Here is an 11,141-nt window from a genome sequence, read left to right on the forward strand (position 1 = left end):
AATATTTATCATTTCTTGATGTTGGGAACATTTCAAATCTTCTAGCTATTTTAAAATACACAATGAATTATTGTTAACGATAGTCACCCTACTGTGCTATGAAACACTAGAACTTACTCCTTCTAACTGTATCTTTGTACCCATTATTCAGCCTCCCTGTTCACCCCTGCTTCCCAGCCACTGGTAGTCATCATTCTACTCTCTACTTCCACGAGATCCACCTTTTGAGCTCCCATAAATGAGAGGCATCTATGAGCCACTTGTGGGCCAAGAGCTAGCCACAGACAGCACCTATGTATAATGGACTGACTTGCCAGCCCTCTCAATGGCCACCATCAGAGCAAAGACATGTCACCAGGGCTCATACACCAATTAAAGATGGAGGAGAAGAAACTGTAAAATGTGGGAGGAAGCAGTTGGGCACCTACAGACCATTGCATTGTCCCATGATGCCATCTGCCTCACATACTGGCCCGGGCCAAGAGGCTGCCGGCCTCAGAGGCCAGGTGAAAATACCAACTACAGGAGCCATTAGGATGTATGGCCTGTCCCCCACCCAAGCACCAGGTAATTGAGCAGCCAGGTCATTGAACCTTACAGCCTTTGGGCAATGGATGTGTGATATGCTTGTTCCCATGCAAACATCTAGGCCATTCTGTATCTTTGTGACTGTGACCTAGCAATTGCAAGGCACAAATCTGAGTCTAAGATTAACATAGAGGTAATAACTGTCCTATTACATGTTGTCTGCAAAAAACAACACAGACTTAACAGCATCTTATTGGAAATGAAGTTGAAACTGAAGATTTAGAAGAGATTCTAGCAGAAAAGGAATGATAAATACGAATTAATTGGACCATTCCCACTATTGTGAATTTAAAATGTGTAAAATATCACAGATACTCCCTTTATTCAAAGAAGTGCCTTTATTCCTTTCTTTTAGTGATGGTAAAGATATTGAGGACATTTTTTCTTTTGTTCTTTTTGGGTTTTTTTTGTTGTTGTTGTTGTTAAAGTAAGACATGCCCACGGTACCGTATGCAAATCTTGCATGCAGCTTAATGAATCTTAACATATGTAAAACGAGTGACAAGTTCTATGGATCTGTGTCCTCATTTGTCAACTGAATGTTACTGAGACAGCATTTCCTAAGTCTCCTCTTAGAAACTTTCTTCTAAGCCAGCAAAATTCATTCTGCATGTTTTGATGCAATAGATCCTGTATCACGATTGTGGTATCTTTTACCCCACCCCTAACACAGTGGTCCTGGCATAATTGGCACTGGATAAATCTTTGTTAGGCTGAGTTCTCCAGAACTGCCTCTGATGCTACCTCCAAAAGAGCCTAGCTTTGGAAGGAGAAGGATGTGAACCAAACAGTCCACAGTCCGTGGTCCACAGCACTGCCAGTCATCACAGTGCACACAGAGATCCCATCACCCCCACACTGGTAAATGCTCACATGCAGGGGGTTTAATAGATATGGATGGATGGATGGATGGATGGATGGATGGATGGATGGATGGATGGATGGATTTCTGTTCCAAATCCTTCAGGGACAGAAAAAGAACTAAACAAAAAAGGAAGTGGGTTCTGAGGTTAAAGGACGGTGGTCTTGACAGAAAAGGGTATTCCTTGGCCATCCAGCCTGATGCTGATTGTTCAAATCAATTTCCAGTTGCTCTGTAGTGTAATGACACAATCAAAAGAAATCAGAAATCCTCTGGAGTTCAGCATCTTGTCTGAAGCCATAACAGAACCAGAGTGTTGGTATCAACTATTTGCTGAAGGTTTTGTTTTGTGGCTGATTATGTTAGGTCAGCTGGGAAGAAGTATCTGTGTCAGTTAGGATGCTGTGGTCTGCAATCCACAGAAAAACCACCTTAACAAGGTGTCCCAAAGGAAGCAATTCCAAAGCGCAGCCATGTCAACAAGGACTCGGGCCTTTATTCACACCTGTCAACTCTGTTTGTAATATCTACCCTCATGACCAGAAGAAGGCCAAAGCCAATGGAAGCATCAGGCCCTTACACGAGTCCAAAAGCAAGGAGAAAGGGCAGCATGACAGGACCCTCTCCCCTCCTTACAGACCCTCAGCACTTCACAATAGCCCAATCCCTAGCAAAGAGGAAAGGGATGGCTTCTATGAGGGTTCTCCATTGACAGTGGTGGCATGGTTACTGAATAGCTATACAGAATCGAGGCTCCATGAGTATGGACAGAGAAGACATGAGTTATGGGTAAACAACAAACACGTTCACCATAGCATAGCCACAGTGGCAGTCCTTGGCAATTATCCAGGCCAATCAAAACCCAACTAAATAAATTACCTTTTAACTTTAAATAACCAATTGCCACAGTAAAATTGGATCATAGGCCTTGATCAGGCAACCAAGGGCTCTTTGTAAAAAACTGGCTTATGGGGCCAGGCATGGCGGTTCACTCCTGTAATCCCAGCACTTTGGGAGGCCGAGTTGGGCAGATCACCTGAGGTTGGGAGTTCAAGACCAGCCTGGCTAACATAGTGAAACCCCGTCTCTACTAAAAATACAAAATTAGCTGGGTGTGGTGGTGGGTGCCTGTAATCCCAGCTACTTGGGAGGCTGAGGCAGGAAAATCACTTGAATCTAGTAGGTGGGGTTTGCAGTGAGCTGGGATCACGCCACTTCACTCCAGCCTGGGCAATAGAGTAAGACTCCATCTCCAAAATAACTAACTAACTAAATAAATAAACTGGTTTCTGAAGGCCCTCAGTGACAATGTGGGCCTTCTCGCTCTGTTTACCACAGATTCGCTGCAGCAAATGCAGAGACTTGATAAGTGTGCTTGGCCTCTTCCTGGCTAAAGGGCATGGCTTTAGGAGAAAGCAGTTCATTGTGTGGCCTTCCAGAACAGTCATCGTTTGTTCCTTCTCAATGAAACTCTGCAGTCTGGGAACAGAACTGACTAACCTTCAGCTTCCCTTGCTAGCTCCACCTCGAGAGCACACCCACGTGAGCCTGGATAAATTGCACTGTGAGGAGGAGTGTGGGGGTGGGCAATGACCCTGGAAGGACCAGAGGTGAGGGGAAAGGGTGATTTTCCAGGAAGTACCAAAAATGTCACTTAAGAGGTTCATATACTAACAATTGGTCTTTTATTTCTATCCTTTCTCTATAGTTATAGAGGCAAGACCAAGGCTATCCCTGAATGCCGGGACAGAGAGAGAGAGAGAGAGAGAGAGAGAGAGAGAAAGAGATCAGGGTCTGAGTGTGAGTGTGGGGAAGTGGGCAGGGCCAGAGTGAGTTATACCTGCAGTGATTAACCCACCCTTAGGGCTTGCTCTGGTTCCACAGGGTGCCAGTCTTTCCCCTCCCTCTCATGGTTGGGAGGAGCTCATGGGACCAACTTGGTAAAAAACAGGTGTGTTTGGGGTCATCGTTGCTGTCACATGCCCTCCTGGCCTCTTTTCCACCTTCTTCCTTATTCTACTTCTACTTCCGTCCTTTTTCCGTGACTCTGCATTGGCTGCAGTAGAGGCAGCCATTTCCCCTAAGACCCCTAAGACCAGGGTATGTGTACCACAAGAGGCATCTGAGATCATTTCAGTGGCACATAAACATTTTATAGTTTAATAGATATGCACTTAGTTTACTTCTCTTTACCAAAAAATTGCAAGTTGTGTGGTAGCCATATATACTAGTGTGTTCTCATGCTGCTATAAAGAACTGCCCAAGATTGGGTAATTTATAAAGGAAAGAGTTTTAATTGACTCACAGTTCCACAGCACTGGGAAGGCCTTAGAAAACTTACAATCATGGCAAAAGGGGAAGCAAACATGTCCTTCTTCATATGGCAGCAGGAAGAAGTGCAGAGCAAAGCAGAGGAACAGCCCCTTATAAAACCATCAGATTGCATGAGAACTTACTATCATGAGAACAGCATGGGGTTAACCGCCCCCATGATTCCATTACCTCCCGTCAGGTCCCTCCCACAACACGTGAGGATTATGGGAACTACAATTCAAGAGGAGATTTGGGTGTGGACACAGAGTCAAACCATATCACCATAAGAATTCCATTGATTCTTGAGCTCCTCCTCCAGGAGGAGAATGCTGAACTCCCCATAGAGGTTGAGGAAAACAAGACCCAGATGGAGGGGACTTGCCTGGCATCATGGAGCATAAAAACAGTGATTTCAGGATTAAAAATCATGTTTGGGGTTCCAGTGCTTTTCTCTCCACACCGCTCTTCTGTTAAATACATCTGTATCATCTGGTGCACTTTCTATTTTTATATTAACAAAGTTTTTCTTGTAAATTAATGGAAATGGCTGCTTTCTAGAGAACAATGTAAAGAACTGGCCATTTCTGGATTCTAACCTGATTTCTAACGCCACTTGCATCTACAGCTTTTAACAACTCTCCGAATAACTTTCTATTTCCTCATCCAGGAAATTACAGGACATTTCTGACATTTCAATGAGTTTTTAGTTAGGGACTTTAAAGGTAATGAGTATCTATTGCCTGGTTTCAAAGGAAGCGTAATTAAAATTAAAGTCTAATACCCCAAATAAAAAGCTACATCATAGACAAGATTGCACAGCTTACATTTCTTTGTCAATCTGTTTTGTAAATGTCTGCATTTCTCATTGCAGACTCAATGTAACTGAGACATCTAGTGTTCAGTCCTAAGAAAAACAAATTTCCATGAATCTGGGTTTAAAGGATTCACAAAATTCCTTTTATGTTCCCTCCGAGTAAAACAGAATTCTTCCCCCCACCCCCGATCCTGGGAAACCTCTTTATGGTTCTTTCTGGGCTTAGCCCTTTCCCAGGTGAAAATGTTTTTCATATCACAGACGCTCATGAAATGTTTCCCACATTTAGTGTTATTGTTATTATAACTGTGTTGTGAGTCACACGGATAAAACCCATCCCCTCAGTCCAACCTCACCCTCCTCTAACTTTTAAAGCAATTGTCTCAGATAGAAAATGCCTTTCCTCGGCCGGGAGCGGAGGCTCACGACTGTAATCCCAGCGCTTTGGGAGGCCGAGGCGGGCCGATCACGAGGTCAGGAGATTGAGACCATCCTGGCTAACACAATGAAACCCCATGTCTACTAAAATTAGCCAGGCGTGGTGGCGGGCGCCTGTAGTCCCAGCTACCCGGGAGGCTGAGGCAGGAGAATGGCGTGAACCTGGGAGGCGGAGCTTGCAGTGAGCCAAGATCGCGCCACTGCACTTCAGCTTGGGCGACAAAGCGAGACTCCGTCTCAAAAAAAAAAAAAAAAAAAAGCCTTTCCTCTTCAATGGGGCTGCATGTAGGTCACATCTTGTTTTCTGGATTTCTAGTAATTAAGAATGTACACATAAACCCAAGATATTTAAATTATTTCATATAAATGTAGATAACATATTAATTTCTATTGCATAATGAATAATATTTGTATATCAGGATAACTTATAAAGGTGAATTATGTATTAAATATGGCAGCAAAAGCGCAAGCAACAAAAAATAGGTGAACTGGCATCACCGAAATTTAAAACTTTATGCTTCAAAGGGCACTATCAAGAAAATGAAGACAACCCACAGAATGGTAGAAAACATTTGAAAATCATGTGTCTGATAAAAGACATATTTAAAATATGTAAAGTACTATTACAACTCAAAAAGACAACCCAATCTATAAATGGGCAAGGAATCTAAATAGACAGTTTTGCCCAAATTTTGGGGTGATGAATACACTAGAAACACACCCACCATTATACAATATACTCATGTAGGAAACATGCACATTTGTATATTTTTTCAGATATACAAATGGCTAATAAACACATGATGCTCAACATAATAAACACAAGATGTCCAACATCATTAGCCATTAGGGAACTGCTAATCAAAACCACAATGAAATACCACCTCACACCAACTAGAGTGGCTGTAATAATAATAATTTTTTAAAAAGATAAAAACAAGTATGAGGGAAAATGCAGAGAAATTGGAACCCACATGCATTGCTGGTGGAAATGTAAAATGGTGCAGCTGCCTTAGAAACAATTTGGCAGTTCCTCAAAAGATTAAACAGAGTTACCACATGACCCAGCAATTTCACTCCTGGCTGAAGTGAAATTCACGGAAAACAAACGAAAGCCTATGTCTATACACACACTTGAAGACAAGCATCCTTCATAATAACCAAAAAGTGTAAACAACCCAAATGTCCATCAACTGATGAAAGGATAGATAAAACGTGGCCTATCCGCACAATGAACTATCATTCAGCCGTAAGAATAGGCAAAGCTACAGAGACAGAAAGTTGATTATCAGTTGCTTAGGGATAGGGTGGGGATGGAATGGGAGGGAGAATGAGTAAGAGGGAAATGGAAAGTGACTCCTAATGGGTATGGAGTTTCTTTGGGGGGTGAGGAAAATATAAAATTGATTGTGATGATGGTTGTTCAACTCTGCGAACGTACTAAAAAACATTTAAGGCCAGGTGCGGTGGCTCACGCCTGTAATTCCAGCACTTTAGGAGGCCAAGGTGGGTCGATCACCTGAGGTCAGGAATTCGAGACCAGCTGGCCAACATAATGAAACCCCGTCTCCACTAAAAATACAAAAAAAAAAGCTGACTTGGTGGCAGGTGCCTGTAATCCCAGCTACTTGGGAGGCTGAGACAGGAGAATCGCTTGAACTTGGGAGGTGGAAGTTGCAGTGAACTGAGATTGCGCCACTGCACTCCAGCTTGGGCAACAAGAGTGAAACTCTGTCTCAAAAAAAGTTTTTAAAAAAATAAATTGAAAACATTTAATTATATTTTAAAGTATAATGGGTGAATTTTATGGTATGTGAATTATATCTCAACAAAGCTCTTATTTAAATGTAGGTTATAAGTAGTAACTTATATATATATATCACATTTTCTGTGTATATGTACATAAATATATATATCACATTTTCTGTATAAGGAACCTCCACACTGTTTTCCATAGTGACTGTACTGATTTATATTTCCATCTGCAGTGTATGAGTGTTTTCCTTTCTCCACATCTTCACCAGCATCTGCTTTTTTGTGTTTTTATATATATATATAACGTGATATATATAAATATATATCATGTTTTCTGTATATATATAAATATATATATATAACATTTTCTGTATCCAATCAATCATTGATGGATACTACATTGGTTCCTTGACTTTGCTATGATAAATAATAGTGCTGCAATAAACACACAAGTGTGGGTGTTTTTTTTTTAAATTTTATTTCTTTTGTTCAGGGTAGATTCCTTTAGTGGGATTGCTCTATTTTTAGTTCCTTGAGCTTTTTCCATAAAGGTTGAACCAAATCTACATTCCCACCATCAGGGTACAACAGTTCTCTTTTTTCACATCCATGCCAACATTTGTTGTTTTTAACTTTTTAATAGTAGTTATTCTGACTGATGTAAGATGGTATCTCAGTGTGGTTTTTAGTTTGCATTTCGTTAATGACTGAGTGATGTTGAGCATTTTTTCATGTGTTTGTTGGCTGCTTATATTTCTTCTTTTAAGAAATGTCCATTCATGTCCTTCGCCCAGCTTTTAATGGAGTTATTGGTTTTTTTCTTATTCAATTGTTTGAGTTCCTTGTAGATTCTGGGTATTTGTCCTTTGGTGAAGGAATAATTTGCACATATTTTCTACCATTCTGTAGGTTGTCTGTTCATTCTGTTGATTATTTCAGAAGTATTTCAGTTTAATTAAATCCCATTTGTCTGTTTTCGTTTTTATTGCATTTGCTTTTGGGGTCTTTGTCATAAATTCTTTACCTAGGCTGATACTCAGAAGTGTTTTTCCTAGATTTTCTTCTAGGATTTTAATAGCTTCAGGCTTTACATTTAGGTCTTTAATCCATCTTGAATTAGTTTTTGTATGTGATGAGACAAAGGGGTCCAGTTTCCTTCTCCCACATGTGGCTAGCCAATTTTCCCAGAATCATTTATTAAATAAGGGTGTCCTTTCCCTATTGTTTATTTTTGTCAACTTTGTCAAAAATCAGTTGGTTGTAGGTATGTGACTTTATTTCTGGGTCCTCTGTTCTGAACCATTGATCAATGTGTCTATTTTTGTACCAGTACCATGCTGTTTTAGTTACTATAGCCTTGCAGTATAATTTGACATCAGGCAATGTAATGCCTCCAGATTTGTTCTTTTTGCTTAGGGATGCTTTGGTTATTTGGGCTTTTATTTAGGTTCCATAAGAACTTTAAGATAGCTTTCTTCTAGTGAGTAGTAACGTTTAAATTGATACATAATAATTATACATATTTATGGAGTACATTTGATATTTTGAAACATGAATACAATGTGTAATGATCAAATCATGGTGAATAGAATACCCATTACCTGAAACATTTATCATTTATTTGTGTTGGGAACATTTCAAATTTTCTCTTCTAGTTATTTTGAAATATATGACAAATTATTGTTAACTTAGTCATCCTCCTGTGCCATCAAACACTAGAATATATTCCTTTTATTTAACTGTATTTTTTGCACCCATTAACCAACCTCTATTCATCCCCCAATCTTCCAACCTCTGGCAACCATCATTCTACTCTCCACCTCCATGAGATCAACTTTTTAAGCTCCCACATGTGAGTGAGAGAATGCAGTATTTGTCTTTTTTCACTTTACTCACCTAGTTATTTCACTTAACATAGCAATCTCTAGTTCCATTCATGTTGCTGCGAGTAACAAGATTTCATTCTTTTTTATGACTGAGTTGTATTTCATTGTGTATATGTACCACATTTTCTTATGCATACATCCATTGATGGACACTTAGATTCATCTCATTTCTTAGCTATCGTGAAGAATGCTGCAATAAACATAGGTATGCGGATATCTCTTCAATATACTGGTTTCCTTTCTTTTGCACATACATCTAGCAGTGGGATTGCTGGATCATATGGTAGATCTATTTTTAGATCTCAGTGTTTTGAGGAACCTCCACACTGTTTTCCATAGTGACTGTACTGATTTATATTTCCACCTGCAGTGTATAAGTGTTTTCCTTTCTCCACATCCTCACCAGCATCTGCTTTTTTGTGTTTTTGATAATAGCTGTTCTAACTGGGATGAGGTGAGATCTCACTGTGGTTTTGATTTGCATTTTCCTGACAATTAGTAATGTTGAGCATTTTTGATATGCCTGTTGGCCATTTGTATGTCTGATTTTGAGAAATGTCTCTTCAGTTCATTTGCCCTTTTAAAAATTGTATTACTTGGTGTTTTTTGTTGTTGTTGTTGTTGTTGTTGAGTTCCCTATATATTCTGGTTATTAATCCCTTGTTGAATGGATACTTTGCAAATATTTTTCCCAATCTATAGATTGTCTCTTCACTTTGTTGATTGTTTCCTTTGCTGTGCAGAAGGTTTTTAGCTTTATGCAATCTTATTTGCCTATTTTTTCTTTGGTTGTCTATGCTTTTGAGGTTTTAACCCCCCAAAATTTGCCCAGACCAATATCATAAAGCACTTTCCTGATGTTTTCCTCTAGTAGTTTCAAGTCTTACATTTAAGTTTTTAATCCATTTTGATTTGATTTTTATGTATGGTGAGAAATAGGAGTGTCTTTTTTTTTAACCGCTGAACTTTTTATTGGCCTCCTGCTCCCCAAAGGGTACCCTGCTTCTGCTGTCTTAATATCTCAGAACGTTGGTGTCATTGGTCTCAGACACCACTTTGCCATCCACTATCTGGTGGGTGGTGGTCTTTTGGATGGTTTGCATGGAGTTGCTACCATCCAGGGCATCACCAAGATTGAAGCCCTCGCCATTTTCCAGCAGGCAGCAGTAGGTGGTGCTCTCAGCCTTCAGCTTGACCTTGATGTTCGGCAGGGCCTCATACTCTTGGGCCTGGCACTGCCCCTCTGCCCGGGTCTGTGCCAGCTCTGACTCCAGATACAGCAGGATCCCATTGAGCTGCTCCATCTGCATAGCATAGCAGGAAGGTTCCTCAGGCTGTTCTCCAAGTTGGGCTTCAGATTTCTCATCGAGTTCAGGTCGATCTCCAAGGACTGGACTGTACGTCTCAGCTCCCTGAGCGTCATCTCAGCAGCTCTAACCTCAGCAGACTGCGTGGTGACTACTGTGGTGCCCTCCTCGATCTGCTGAGACCAGTATTTGTCTAGCCCCTCTCGATTCTTCTGAGCCAGCTCGTCATATTGGGCCTGGAAATCTGCCATGATCTTGGCGAGGAGCTGAGATTTGGGGGTATCTACCTCCACAGTCAACCCAGAGCTGGCAACCTGGGCTTGTAGGCCTTTTACTTCCTCTTTGTGGTTCTTTTTCATAAAGAGCAGCTCCTCCTTGAAAGCCTCGGTCTCTGTCTACAGCTGCAGCCGAGTGACACTGGTGTCATCAATGACCTTGGGGAGCTCACAGTTGTCCCTCTCCACAGACTGGCACGTGGCCAGCTCTGTCTCATACTTGACTCGAAAGTCATCAGCAGCAAGACAGACATTGTCGATCTGCAGAACCACGCAAGCATTGTCCACAGTATTTGCGAAGATCTGAGCCCTCAGATCCTTGATGGTCTTGAAATAATGTCCCCAGTCTCTGACCTGGGGTCCCTTCTTCTCCAGATGCTCCTGGATTTTGCTCTCCAGCTTCTGGTTCTCTGTCTTCAGGTAGGAGGCCAGGCAGTTGTTCAGGCTTTGCATGGTCTCCTTTTCACTTTGGATGCCTCCCATTCCTACCAGACCTCCGGCCATCCCTGCAGCCACACCCCTGGACCCTAAGCCACCCCGGAAACTGATGGAGCGGGACACAGAGATCCAGGAACCAGAGCCCCCCACGCCTGCATAGACACTTGGCACGCTGCTGACCAGCCAGGTGCTGTAGCTGGGTGTCTGGGAGGACTCCAGGGACCAGTAGTTGGTGGAGAAGGTAGAGCAAGTGGTGAAGCTCATGCTGTCCAGGGAGGAGAGTGAGAGGACAGGACTCAGGCTTTGCTGATGATTGAGATAGGGGTTTCATTTTTCTGTCTATGAATATGCAGTTTTCCCAGCACCATTTACTGAAGAGACTGTCATTTCTCCTTTGAATGTTCTTGGTACTTTTGTCAAAAATTAATTGCCTGTAAACACATGGATTTATTTCTGGGTTCTCAA

At 41.5% G+C, this 11,141-nt stretch overlaps 1 pseudogene; it reads right to left on the reverse strand.

The window, feature by feature from the left end:
* Positions 1-9,669: 9,669 nt before the first annotated feature.
* LOC102125927 (keratin, type I cytoskeletal 18 pseudogene) lies at positions 9,670-10,940 on the reverse strand (annotated as a pseudogene).
* Positions 10,941-11,141: the final 201 nt, after the last annotated feature.

Source organism: Macaca fascicularis, chromosome 2 (genome assembly GCF_037993035.2).
Source record: "Macaca fascicularis isolate 582-1 chromosome 2, T2T-MFA8v1.1".
Taxonomy (NCBI): Eukaryota; Metazoa; Chordata; class Mammalia; order Primates; family Cercopithecidae; genus Macaca; species Macaca fascicularis.